This window comes from Capra hircus, chromosome 11 (genome assembly GCF_001704415.2).
Source record: "Capra hircus breed San Clemente chromosome 11, ASM170441v1, whole genome shotgun sequence".
Taxonomy (NCBI): domain Eukaryota; kingdom Metazoa; phylum Chordata; class Mammalia; order Artiodactyla; family Bovidae; genus Capra; species Capra hircus.
This window is the reverse complement of record NC_030818.1, coordinates 2,421,088-2,432,650: the sequence shown is the minus strand read 5'-3', so window position 1 is coordinate 2,432,650 and position 11,563 is coordinate 2,421,088.

Sequence of the window (11,563 nt, the reverse complement as noted above, 5' to 3'; positions counted from 1 at the left end):
GCCCTGAGATCAGATGGTTTACCGATGGGAGTGGTTTTGTAGAAATGGAAACCCGAAAGGTGGGATATGCCCTAGTCTAGCTGGAGTTATAGGAGCTGAAGCGCTGCCACCCCAGACATCAGCCCAGGAGGCTGAGCTAATTGCATGAATGAGAGCGTTGCAATTAGGGAAGGATAAGAAATCAAATATTTTTACCAACTCTAAATATGGGTGTAGGGGTAGAGGGGGGCAGGGAGGCTCATGAGGGAGCGGATATATGTATACTTATGGTTGATTCAGGGTGCTGTGGCTGAGCAGTCTAAGGCACTGGCTTAAGGCTCCCTGTTGGTTCACCGGTAAAGACTGCCTGCAAACGCAGAACATGCAGGTTCAGTCCTTGGGTTGGGAAGATCCCCTAGAGAAGGCAAGAGCTGCTGCTGCTGCTGCTGCCGCTGCTGCTGCTGCTGCTAAGTCGCTTCAGTCGTGTCCAACTCTGTGCCACCCCATGGACGGCAGCCCCCCAGGCTCCTCCATCCATGGGATTTTCCAGGCAAGACTACTGGAGCGGGGTGCCGTTGCCTTCTCCGAAGGAAAGAGCAAACCATTCCAATATTCTTGCCTGGGAAATCCCATGGACAGAGGAGCCTGGTGGGCTACAGTCTATGGAGTCACAAGGCGAGTCAGACACGACTTAGCAACCAAACAACAATAAAATAACTGATTCACGTTGTTGTGCAGCAGAACTAATACAACATTGTAAAGCAATTATACTCCTTTTAAATAAATAAAATAAATATGGATTCCATATGCTCCACAGTATGCTGCCATTAAGAAAGAAAGAGGAATGTTAACTACTGAAAATTCTCCCATGAAACAGAGGTTTAATTCTGACTCTTTAAACAGGAGGGCTGCTCCTGACCCAGGTGGCAGTGACCCACCTCAGGGGCCATCAGAGGGGTGGATCTTTGGGGAGCCAAGGGAAGAACAAAGATGAAGTGCAAAGCAGGCGGCTCTACTGCAGGAGCCTGAGCAAGTTATGGCCCTAGCGACCGGCTGCCCCTGAACTCCCCCATGTGCCCCAGTAGTCCCCACCGAAGAGAAAATGCTGAGAAACGGGCTGATGAGAGAGGAAGCACAGGCTGGTCTTGGAAGGATAACAAGGCTGTAATCCCTGAGGCCAACAACAGACACTCACTAAGAGCTTGTGTGATACCACCCACTGTGGGAGGGACGCCCCATGGGACTTGATGCAAAAGGCTTTTTCAGGGAAGGGGCTTAAAAGAACAGTTAAACAAGTAACCCTTGCCTGTGATTTGCATGCCTGTAAGAACCCACAGGCCCATCCAATCCTCCCTTCATTACTCAGGACAGTTCAGTCCAGGGGTATAGAATCCCTCAGTGGGGGCTGAGGCTGGGACCTGGGACCCTTTGCTGCAGCGCTTGCCCCTGGACAAACGTCTCCTCCAGCAACAAAATCAAGGAAACTGCAAGGGACTGAAAATAACTGCACGTGTGTGCAGCTGGGGCAAACTGTGAACAAGAAACAAAAGGACCAAAACACTCAACTGCCACTTTGAGGTGTCGGGAGCAAAAACAGGGTCCTGTGCGTGGTCCTGAACACAGCACCATCAAGGGGGCAGGCAGACCACCTAAGCCACCCCTCCAGCTGCACCCACTGATCCAATCCCACCATCACCCAATTTACGAGACCGGCTTGACACCCCTCAGGGAGCGAGCCAGGGTGCCTGTTACTTGTTTTCACTCCCTCCTGCAGCACAAGTCGCAGGAAAGTCTTATCTGAATTCCTCCAATGGCCTCTCCTCAATTTCTACTGATAAAAGAGTCCAAGGACCCAGGTCGGTAACTTTTGATAGATAAAAGGATGTCCTGCTGTCCCGGCCCTGGGCTCCTCGTCTTTGTTGCATTATTACACGCGCGAGCACGGGGCTTCCCTGATGGTGCACTGGATAAGAATCCACCTACCAGTGCAGGGGACACAGGCTCCCTGGTCAGGGGAAATCCTGCATGCCAGCGCAGCTAAGCCTGCGGGTCCCAGCTGCTGAACCCGAGCTCCAGAGCCCACGAGAAGCCTGTGCCCCACAGCTAGAGAGCAGCCCCTGCTTGTTGCAACTAGAGAAAAGCCAGGCAGCAACAAAGACCCCAGGTGGCTGTAAAGAAAGGGTGAGCATGGCCGCCTGCCTCTCGGCTGGCTCTGGGGAAGAAAATATAAGGCACTCACACAGAGGCTGCAGACTGGCCGCCCCCAGGCTGATTATGGCCCATGGACTTGTTGTAATAGGTTTGCACTAGTCCAAGCAGTGAATAAATTTGCCGTCAAAACAACTGGAGGTCGTCTTTACTCCATTGTATATTCTTGCCTCCTTTGTCAAAGATAAGGTGTCCATATGTGTGTGGATTTATCTCTGGGCTTTCTATTTTGTTCCATTGATCTATATGTCTGTCTTTGTGCCAGTACCATACTGTCTTGATGACTGTGGCTTTGTAGTAGAGCCTGAAGTCAGGCAAGTTGATTCCTCCAGTTCCATTCTTATTTCTCAAGATTGCTTTGGCAATTCGAGGTTTTTTGTATTTCCATACAAATCTTGAAATTATTTGTTCTAGTTCTGTGAAAAATATTGCTGGTAGCTTGATAGGGATTGCATTGAATTTGTAAATTGCTTTGGGTAGTATATTCATTTTCACTATATTGATTCTTCCGATCCATGAACATGGTATATTTCTCCATCTATTAGTGTCCTCTTTGATTTCTTTCATCAGTGTTTTATAGTTTTCTATATATAGGTCTTTAGTTTCTTTAGGTAGATATATTCCTAAGTATTTTATTCTTTTCGTTGCAATGGTGAATGGAATTGTTTCCTTAATTTCTTTTTCTACTTTCTCATTATTCGTGTATAGGAATGCAAGGGATTTCTGTGTGTTGATTTTATATCCTGCAACTTTACTATATTCATTGATTAGCTCTAGTAATTTTCTGGTGGAGTCTTTAGGGTTTTCCATGTAGAGGATCATGTCATCTGCAAACAGTGAGAGCTTTACTTCTTCTTTTCCAATTTGGATTCCTTTTATTTCTTTTTCTGCTCTGATTGCTGTGGCCAAAACTTCCAGAACTATGTTGAATAGTAGCGGTGAAAGTGGACATCCTTGTCTTGTTCCTGACTTTAGGGGAAATGCTTTCAATTTTTCACCATTGAGGATAATGTTTGCTGTGGGCTTGTCATATATGGCTTTTATTATGTTGAGGTATGTTCCTTCTATTCCTGCTTTCTGGAGAGTTTTTATCGTAAATGGATGTTGAATTTTGTCAAAGGCCTTCTCTGCATCTATTGAGATAATCATATGGTTTTTATTTTTCAATTTGTTAATGTGGTGAATTACATTGATTGATTTGCAGATATTGAAGAATCCTTGCATCCCTGGGATAAAGCCCACTTGGTCATGGTGTATGATCTTTTTAATGTGTTGTTGGATTCTGATTGCTAGAATTTTGTTGAGGATTTTTGCAAATAGCAAATGAAGCAACTGACAAACAACTAATCTCAAAAATATACAAGCAACTTATGCAGCTCAATTCCAGAAAAATAAATGACCCAATCAAAAAATGGGCCAAAGAACTAAATAGACATTTCTCCAAAGAAGACATACGGATGGCTAACAAACACATGAAAAGATGCTCAACATCACTCATTATTAGAGAAATGCAAATCAAATCCACAATGAGGTACCACTTCACACCAGTCAGAATAGCTGCGATCCAAAAATCTGCAAGCAATAAATGCTGGAGAGGGTGTGGAGAAAAGGGAACCCTCCTACACTGTTGGTGGGAATGCAAACTAGTACAGCCACTATGGAGAACAGTGTGGAGATTCCTTAAAAAATTGCAAATAGAACTACCTTATGACCCAGCAATCCCACTTCTGGGCATACACACCGAGGAAACCAGAATTGAAAGAGACACATGTACCCCAATGTTCATAGCAGCACTGTTTATAATAGCCAGGACATGGAAACAACCTAGATGTCCATCAGCAGATGAATGGATAAGAAAGCTGTGGTACATATACACAATGGAGTATTACTCAGCCGTTAAAAAGAATTCATTTGAATCAGTTCTGATGAGATGGATGAAACTGGAGCCTATTATCCAGAGTGAAGTAAGCCAGAAAGAAAAACACCAATACAGTATACTGACACATATATATGGAATTTAGAAAGATGGCAATGATGACCCTGTATGCAAGACAGGAAAATAGACACAGATGTGTATAACGGACTTTTGGACTCAGAGGGAGAGGGAGAGGGAGAGGGTGGGATGATTTGGGAGAATGGCATTCTAACATGTATACTATCATGTAAGAATTGAATCGCCAGTCTATGTCTGACGCAGGATACAGCATGCTTGGGGCTGGTGCATGGGGATGACCCACAGAGATGTTATGGGGAGGGAGGTGGGAGGGGGGTTCATGTTTGGGAATGCATGTAAGAATTAAAGATTTTAAAATTTAAAAAAAAAAAAACTAAAAAAAAAAAAAAACCAACTGGAGGATTTTCCATATAACCCTGGACCTCTAGCTCTTCTTTAAAAGGTTTGGCAACAGTGGGCCCTGACTCTGGCAACAGGGTGTGGAGTTGGGCAGTGGCTGTCCTCGGAGTCCCCGCAGCTCCCTACCTGAGGTCCCTACTCAGCTGCACCACCACCTGGCCCTTGCGGCATCTGGGTTTGCTGCTGCAGCTGGGGCCCCAGTTACGGTGGCAGCACCCACAACGCTTAAGGAGACATCCCCTTAAGACATCCCCTTGGGCAGGGCTTTCTGAGCCCAATGGAGGCCTCCCTGTCAGGCTGCCCCACCTGCCCAGCACTGAAGCCTGGCCCTGGCCAGAGGGTGGCAGTGTGGTGTATGGAATGGCATTCTGGGCTGCGGCCCACGACAAAGGGTCCTCCACCTCTGTCCCTGGTTGGCAGGGCCCTGGGCAGGCTTATTCCCACCCAGGCTGCAGAGCAGCCTCCCCTCAGGTGAGGAGTACTCACTGCTGGATTTTCAGGAATACCTTTGAGGTATAGCTGACATGCAGTTCTCTGTGTATATTTACACTGTGCTATTTGACAATGGGCTTTCCTGGTGACTCAGTGGTAAAGAATCTGCCTGCAATGCATGACCCCTGGGTCAGGAAGATCCCCTGGAGGAGGAAATGGCAACCCACTCCAGGATTCTTGCCTGAAAAATCCCAGGAACAGAGGAGACTGGTGGGCTACAGTCCACGGAGTCGCAAAAGAATCAGATACAACTTGGTGACTAAACAACTGTTTGACAAATTTTGACATCCGTATATACCTATAAATCTACTACTGCAATTAAGGTCATGAACACAGCCATTACTCCCCAAAGTTCCCCCTGCCTGTCCTCACCCCTCACAGGTTTGTTTCCATTTTCTGAATTATTTTGTCTTCTTTCACTTGCCATAATTAGAGATTCATCCCTATGGTTGCTTTTATAATAGTTTTTATTATTTTTTTTTTTTTTGGCCCAGTATTATTCCCATGTGTGGATATACCTTAATTTGCCTACTGTTCACCTGTAGATGGACATGCAAGTTGTTTGGGGCAATTACAGATGAAGCTGCCCTGAGGAGGATTCATGCCCAAGTCTCTGGTGGCCGTTTGCTCTCCTCTGGAGGAGTGGACTCTCTGGATCTGAAGGCTGTGTGGATCTAACTTGTAAACAAAATGCCAAGCTGGGAGGGTCCTGAACTCACCTCCTCCCATGAAGGTGAAGGTCGCTCAGTCGTGTCTGACTCTGTGACCCCATGGACTGTACGGTCCATGGAACTCTCTAGGCCAGATTCCTGGAGTGGGTAGCCCATCCCTTCTCTAGCGGATTCTCCCAACCCAGGAATCACAGATTCTTTACCAGCTGAGCTGCCAGGGAAGCCCTCCTCCCACGGAAACACCAAATCTGCAGCTACATAGGGAACATTCTCTTGTGAAAGAAACAACTCCTGCACATAGGATAAACAAAAAGGAAACTCACAGGGGGGCTTCCCTGGTGGTCCAGTGGTTAACACTGCGCTTCCACTGCAAGGGGTGAAGTTCAATCCCTGGTCAGGGAATGAAGATCCCACTTACCCCACAGTGCAGCCAAAAAATAATTTAAAAATAAAATAAAACCTCACATGGAAGCCAGTAGGGAAGGCTTAGACCCTGTCTTGTGATAAAGCCCCTCCCTGCATGGCGACCCACAGGCAGAAGGAAACTCAAAATCCGGAGCTTCTCCCCTCGGAGTGAAGGGCTTGAACCCCACATCAGGCATTCCCAACTGTTAAGACCTGGCCCTGAGAGGCAAGCCCCCCAAACAGCTAGCTTTAAAAGCTTATTTCGCAAGCCCTGCACTGCTGCAGCACAGAGAGACGATTCTTAGAGGGCTCGAGTGGGAACTCATGGGCACCAAGGAGCAGAGCAGAGGCAGCCAACTGAAAAGTGCCCAGAGTTCCTGCCAAAGGGGCTTATTTGCTGATTTTGAAGCTTTGGCCTGAGACCTGGGGCCAGTTGAAATACACTCCAAAGACAGAGGCAGGTGGGCACCATCTTTGCATTCTCCCTCTGCCTCACTCCAGGTGGCTCGTATCCCTTGTGGCTGAGACTCCAGAGCTCATGGGCTTCTTAGCAGTCTTAGTTGCCCCGAAGCATGTGGGATCCTACCCCCAGACCAAGAGTCGAACCCGTGTCCCCTGCACTGTAAGGTGGATTCTTCCTTTTTTCCTTTTCTATTTTATTTATTTGGCTGCATCGGGATCTTCGGTTGTAGCTCGCAGGCTCTGGGGGCATGCAGGCTCAGTAGTTGTGGCACGTGGGCTTAGCTGCTCTGAGGTATGTGGGATCCTAGTTCCCTGACCAGGGATCGAACCCATGTCCCCTGCATTGGCAGGACGACTCCCAACCACTGGACCACCAGGAAAGTCCCTGTAAGGTGGGTTCTTAATCACCAGGGAAGCCTCCTAGGGTATGGTTCTTGACTGCCTAGCTTGAGTGGCTGGTGGGGCAACATCTTTCATTTTCCATTTCTCAAGGATTACTGTCTGTTATTGTCTGCTAGCCAACATCTTGAAAAACCATTATTTTATATATTGTGTCTTTTTTCTTCTAGTTGTTTCATCTAGGAAGTAATCTAATTTAGTTCTTGTTACTCTTGGAAGCACATAAGTCTTCACTGGTTGGTTTTAATCAAGTCAACTAGACTTGAAAAGAAATGATTTCAGGTGCAAATAAATAATCCCATTGATCATGGAAACCTTCTGGTCTAGAAAACATGCCTCCAAAGCTCCCTTCTGCTCCATCTTCAGCTGCTGCCTCCTTGAAGTTCAATTTCAAGGGCTCAGTGATGTCAGTGTTTGAAATTCATAAATGAATCTGCATAATAGTCAACAATAACTAACACTGGTTTGGCTGGATTCTGTTATCAACCTGGGTCCTTGCACTCTTTAATCAACAGAAATTGATAAGAGGCCATGAGGTGGGAGGTAGATGGGCCCCTGGGCTGGACGCGTGTTTGTCAAGTGAAGTAAAATTCAAGCCTTGTTCTCACTCAGACACTCCAAGGACGAAGTTGGTGGTAAAAGCTGAGCTCTGCTAAAGTTAAGAGATGAGGTCTCCTGAGGTCAAGGAAGCCCTCCCTGTCTGCACATGTGCAGGAAGGCTTCTTGGGGGTCAAAAAGGGAGGAGCCCCCACCCCATAATAAGTATGAGCATGCACCCACAGGCCTCTGTGATGGGATCCATCTTAGAAGAAGTTGCCCACGCATCTTGGGGAGGGTTCAAGGACCAGTCAGGTGTGTAGAAAGAACCAAGATAATTGGCCAAAGGTAAACAAAGACCTGGGCTCCCCAGGATGCCCAGTGGTAAGAATCCGCCTGCCAGTGCAAGAGAGGCAAGAGACGCAGGGTGCGATCCCTGGGTCAGGAGATGTCCTGAAGAAGGAAATGACAACTCACTCCCTTATTCCTGCCTAGAAAATTTCCCGGACAGAGGAGCCTGGCGGGCTACAGTCCAGGGTACCACAGAGCCAGACACAACTGAGCCCGCATGCACGCAGAGGCCAAGGACCCGCGTGGGTAACGTGGGTGCCTCCCTCCCTGACGGCAGAACCGCCTTCTCTTCGGAAACTTTCCACTCTTGTTTCACTCCTGCACTCCCGGAGGCTTCTCACCCCCTCCGAAACCCAGAACGCAGTGCCCACCGCCCCCTCATCAGAATCCCTGACACCTGAGCCGTGGAGCCTTGGCTGCCCTTCCCAGACCAGCTTCCACCCAGGCTCCTGCTTATCCTGCATCTGTTCTCCGGCCAGCCTCCAGCTGGCCAAGCTCCAGGCTCAGGTGTCCTCGCAGTGCAGCGCCGGACACACAGCAGTGGCCTTCGTAACAACTTTCTGGAACGACTCAGTGGGTGCGTGTGCACTGGGAGGTCAGGCCCTCCTGCCATCACCGCTGGTTTAGCCTCACACACTCTGGGCCCCCCTCCAAGGCCCCTGACCTCCAGCTGGACAACTGCTGTGTAGCCAGAGTGCATAGCTTAGCAAAGCTGGAGGGACCCAGTGCCCCGCTGTGTACAGTAATGCCCAGCTCAGTAGGGTACATGGCGGCAATCGGAAATAAACTGGGTCACAGAAGTGCACGCCTCCCTTAAGCCTTTGGAAAGGGTTATACTTAGCAGGGAGCCTGGGGAGAGTTCCAGGAATCCAGGGTTTTTCCTGGTGACATTGCTAGGGGCCCAGCTCTGAGCTGTCATATTCCAGGAAAAGGTTGCCAAGGAGGAGTGCCAGGCAGTCAAAGAACTTTAACCATATCTGACGCTGGGGTGAGGGTAGAGTGGGGGAGGGGAACCGGTTACAGAAAGGGAAATGTCAGGGGCTGCCCGCTTACCCGGGGCCTGACCTGCTTCCTCTTCATGCTCCTCTGGACCTTCGCCTTGACCTCCGCCAGGAGCTGCTGCTGCTCACCATGGATGCAAAAGGGCGCTGTGAGGATTCCTCTGGTGACGGCTGCCACTGCGGGGGACACAGGTTCCATCCCTGGTCTGAGAAGATCCCACATGCTGCGAGCAACCAAGCCCCTGCGCCACGACTACTGAGACAGCGCTCTAGAGCTGCAGCTGCTGAGCCTGGGTGCTGCAACTCCTGGAGCTTCGTGCCCCATGAGCCTCAACCGGAGGGGCCACCACAAGGGGAAGCCCATGCATTGCAACTAGAAAAAACCCAAGCAAAACAACGAAGACCCAGCACAGCCAAAAAAAAAAACCAGTGCTGAAAATGGTAGGAGATGGAATTTCACTTCTGCCTAGCCTGTGCCCCCTGACAGCTCCTTTGGGTGGGAACTGTACCCACCTCCAGGGACCAACACCCCTGCTTTGGAGGTGCCCACCCAGGGGCTGTGCTGGTGGCTGGGAGGGTCCAGGGTCTCTCTATGAAAAAGGCTGTGCTCTCTGCTGTCTTCCCTGTACAGATGGGGCCCTGGTCACACACCTAGTCTACCTGGGGTGGAGTTCTGATGGGCAGATTTGCAGTGCACGAAGGACCCAAGAGGTTCTCGACAACACTGCACATTTTTGGCTGTTGGCGAAGTTAGAACAGAGGCAACAGAAAGGAAGTAACTCTTATTCGTAAGAATAATATTGCATGCTCAGTCACTTGGCCGTGTCCAATTCTTTGCGACCCCATGGACTGCAACCCTCCAGGTTCCTTTGTCCATGGGATTTTCCAGGCAAGAATACCAGAGTGGGTTGCCATTACCTTCTCCAGGGGATCTTCCCAACCTACAGATTGAACCTGAATCTCCTGCATTGCCAGGCTGATTCTTTACCACTGAGATTATCATTAGCTAGATTCTAAAAGCAGATGAGAATAGAAAACCATAAGCCTATCTCACTTGTGAACACAGATATGATGTCCTAAATAAAAGACAGGTCCATAACCTGTTATTCAAGGTTCTGAAATCTAAAAAGCTCTGAAACTGCAGTATCTCCCATAAGTCATTCGGAGGCAGAACTTGAAGTGAAGAGAGGCCAATTATACACCTTATTTTTCCCACGTAGGTTAATTTTCAAAAGTTTGTGGCAGAAATTTTATGATGTTTAATTACAGCGATCTTCTCTAGATTTGCGTGTTAACAGAGTATGTGGTATATCCATTATTTTCCCTTTCTGAGATCCAAAAACATTGAAATTCTGGTTGCACTGTGCAGCCTGTGAATTTTCCTGACCAGGGATCGAACCCATGCCCCTGAGAGGGTTAATAGCCTCGGTAGGGAGACCGGAGGTCCCCAGGCAGTGGGAGGAAATGAGCTGCAAGTGGCAGGCTCTTTTTCTTTTCTTTTCTCTTCTAATCCTGTGTTGTCATGGCGACACCTGGTTCCACCTGAACTTACCTTCTCTCAACCCTTGAGCTAACCAACGCGTTTTTCTTATGGAAATATTTTTCTTAAGCTATGTTAATGAAACTATGTATTTGCCTTGGAATCTGCCTTTTTTCAAATCAGTTCTGCCTAAGACTCAACCCTTGAACTGATAATGGCTCACAGCAAACCAGTACTTCCCACTCCTGGGATCTTCTCTTAGACTATGCTAGCGGAGCTACCTATTTGCTTGGAAATGTGGCCTTCTCCAGGATTCATGTCAACTGTTTTATTGCGGGGCGGGGGGGGGACTCACCTTGTGCCAATGCTATCTCAATATGTGTGTTGTGGGCAAGGGCCTGGTGCAACTCTCTCAGTTTTGAGGCAGTTCTTTATCTGATTAGCAACCTGATAACAGGCATATTCAGTTCACTTCAGTTCAGTTCAGTTCAGTTCAGTCGCTCAGTCCTGTCCGACTCTTTGCAACCCCATGAATCGCAGCACGCCAGGCCTCCCTGTCCATCACCAACTCCTGGAGTTCACTCAGACTCACATCCATTGAGTCAATGATGCCACCCAGCCATCTCATCCTCTGTCGTCCCCTTTTTCTCCTGCCCCCAATCCCTCCCAGCATCACAGTCTTTTCCAATGAGTCAACTCTTTGCATGAGGTGGCCAAAGTACTGGAGTTTCAGCTTTAGCATCATTCCCTCCAAAGAAATCCCAGGGTTGATCTCCTTGCAGTCCAAGGGACTCTCAAGAGTCTTCTCCAACACCATAGTTCAAAAGCATCAATTCTTCGGCGCTCAGCCTTCTTCACAGTCCAACTCTCACATCCATACCTGACCACAGGAAAAACCATAGCCTTGACTAGATGGACCTTAGTCGGCAAAGTAATGTCTCTGCTTTTGAATATACTATATAGGTTAGTCGTAACTTTTCTTCCAAGGAGTAAGCGTCTTTTAATTTCATGGCTGCAGTCACCATCTGCAGTGATTTTGGAGCCCCAAAAAATAAAGTCTGACACTATTTCCACTGTTTCCCCATCTATTTCCCATGAAGTGATGGGACTGGATGCCATGATCTTCGTTTTCTGAATGTTGAGCTTTAGGCCAACTTTTTCCCTCTCCTCTTTCACTTTCATCAAGAGGCTTTTTAGTTCCTCTTCACTTTCTGCCATAAGGGTG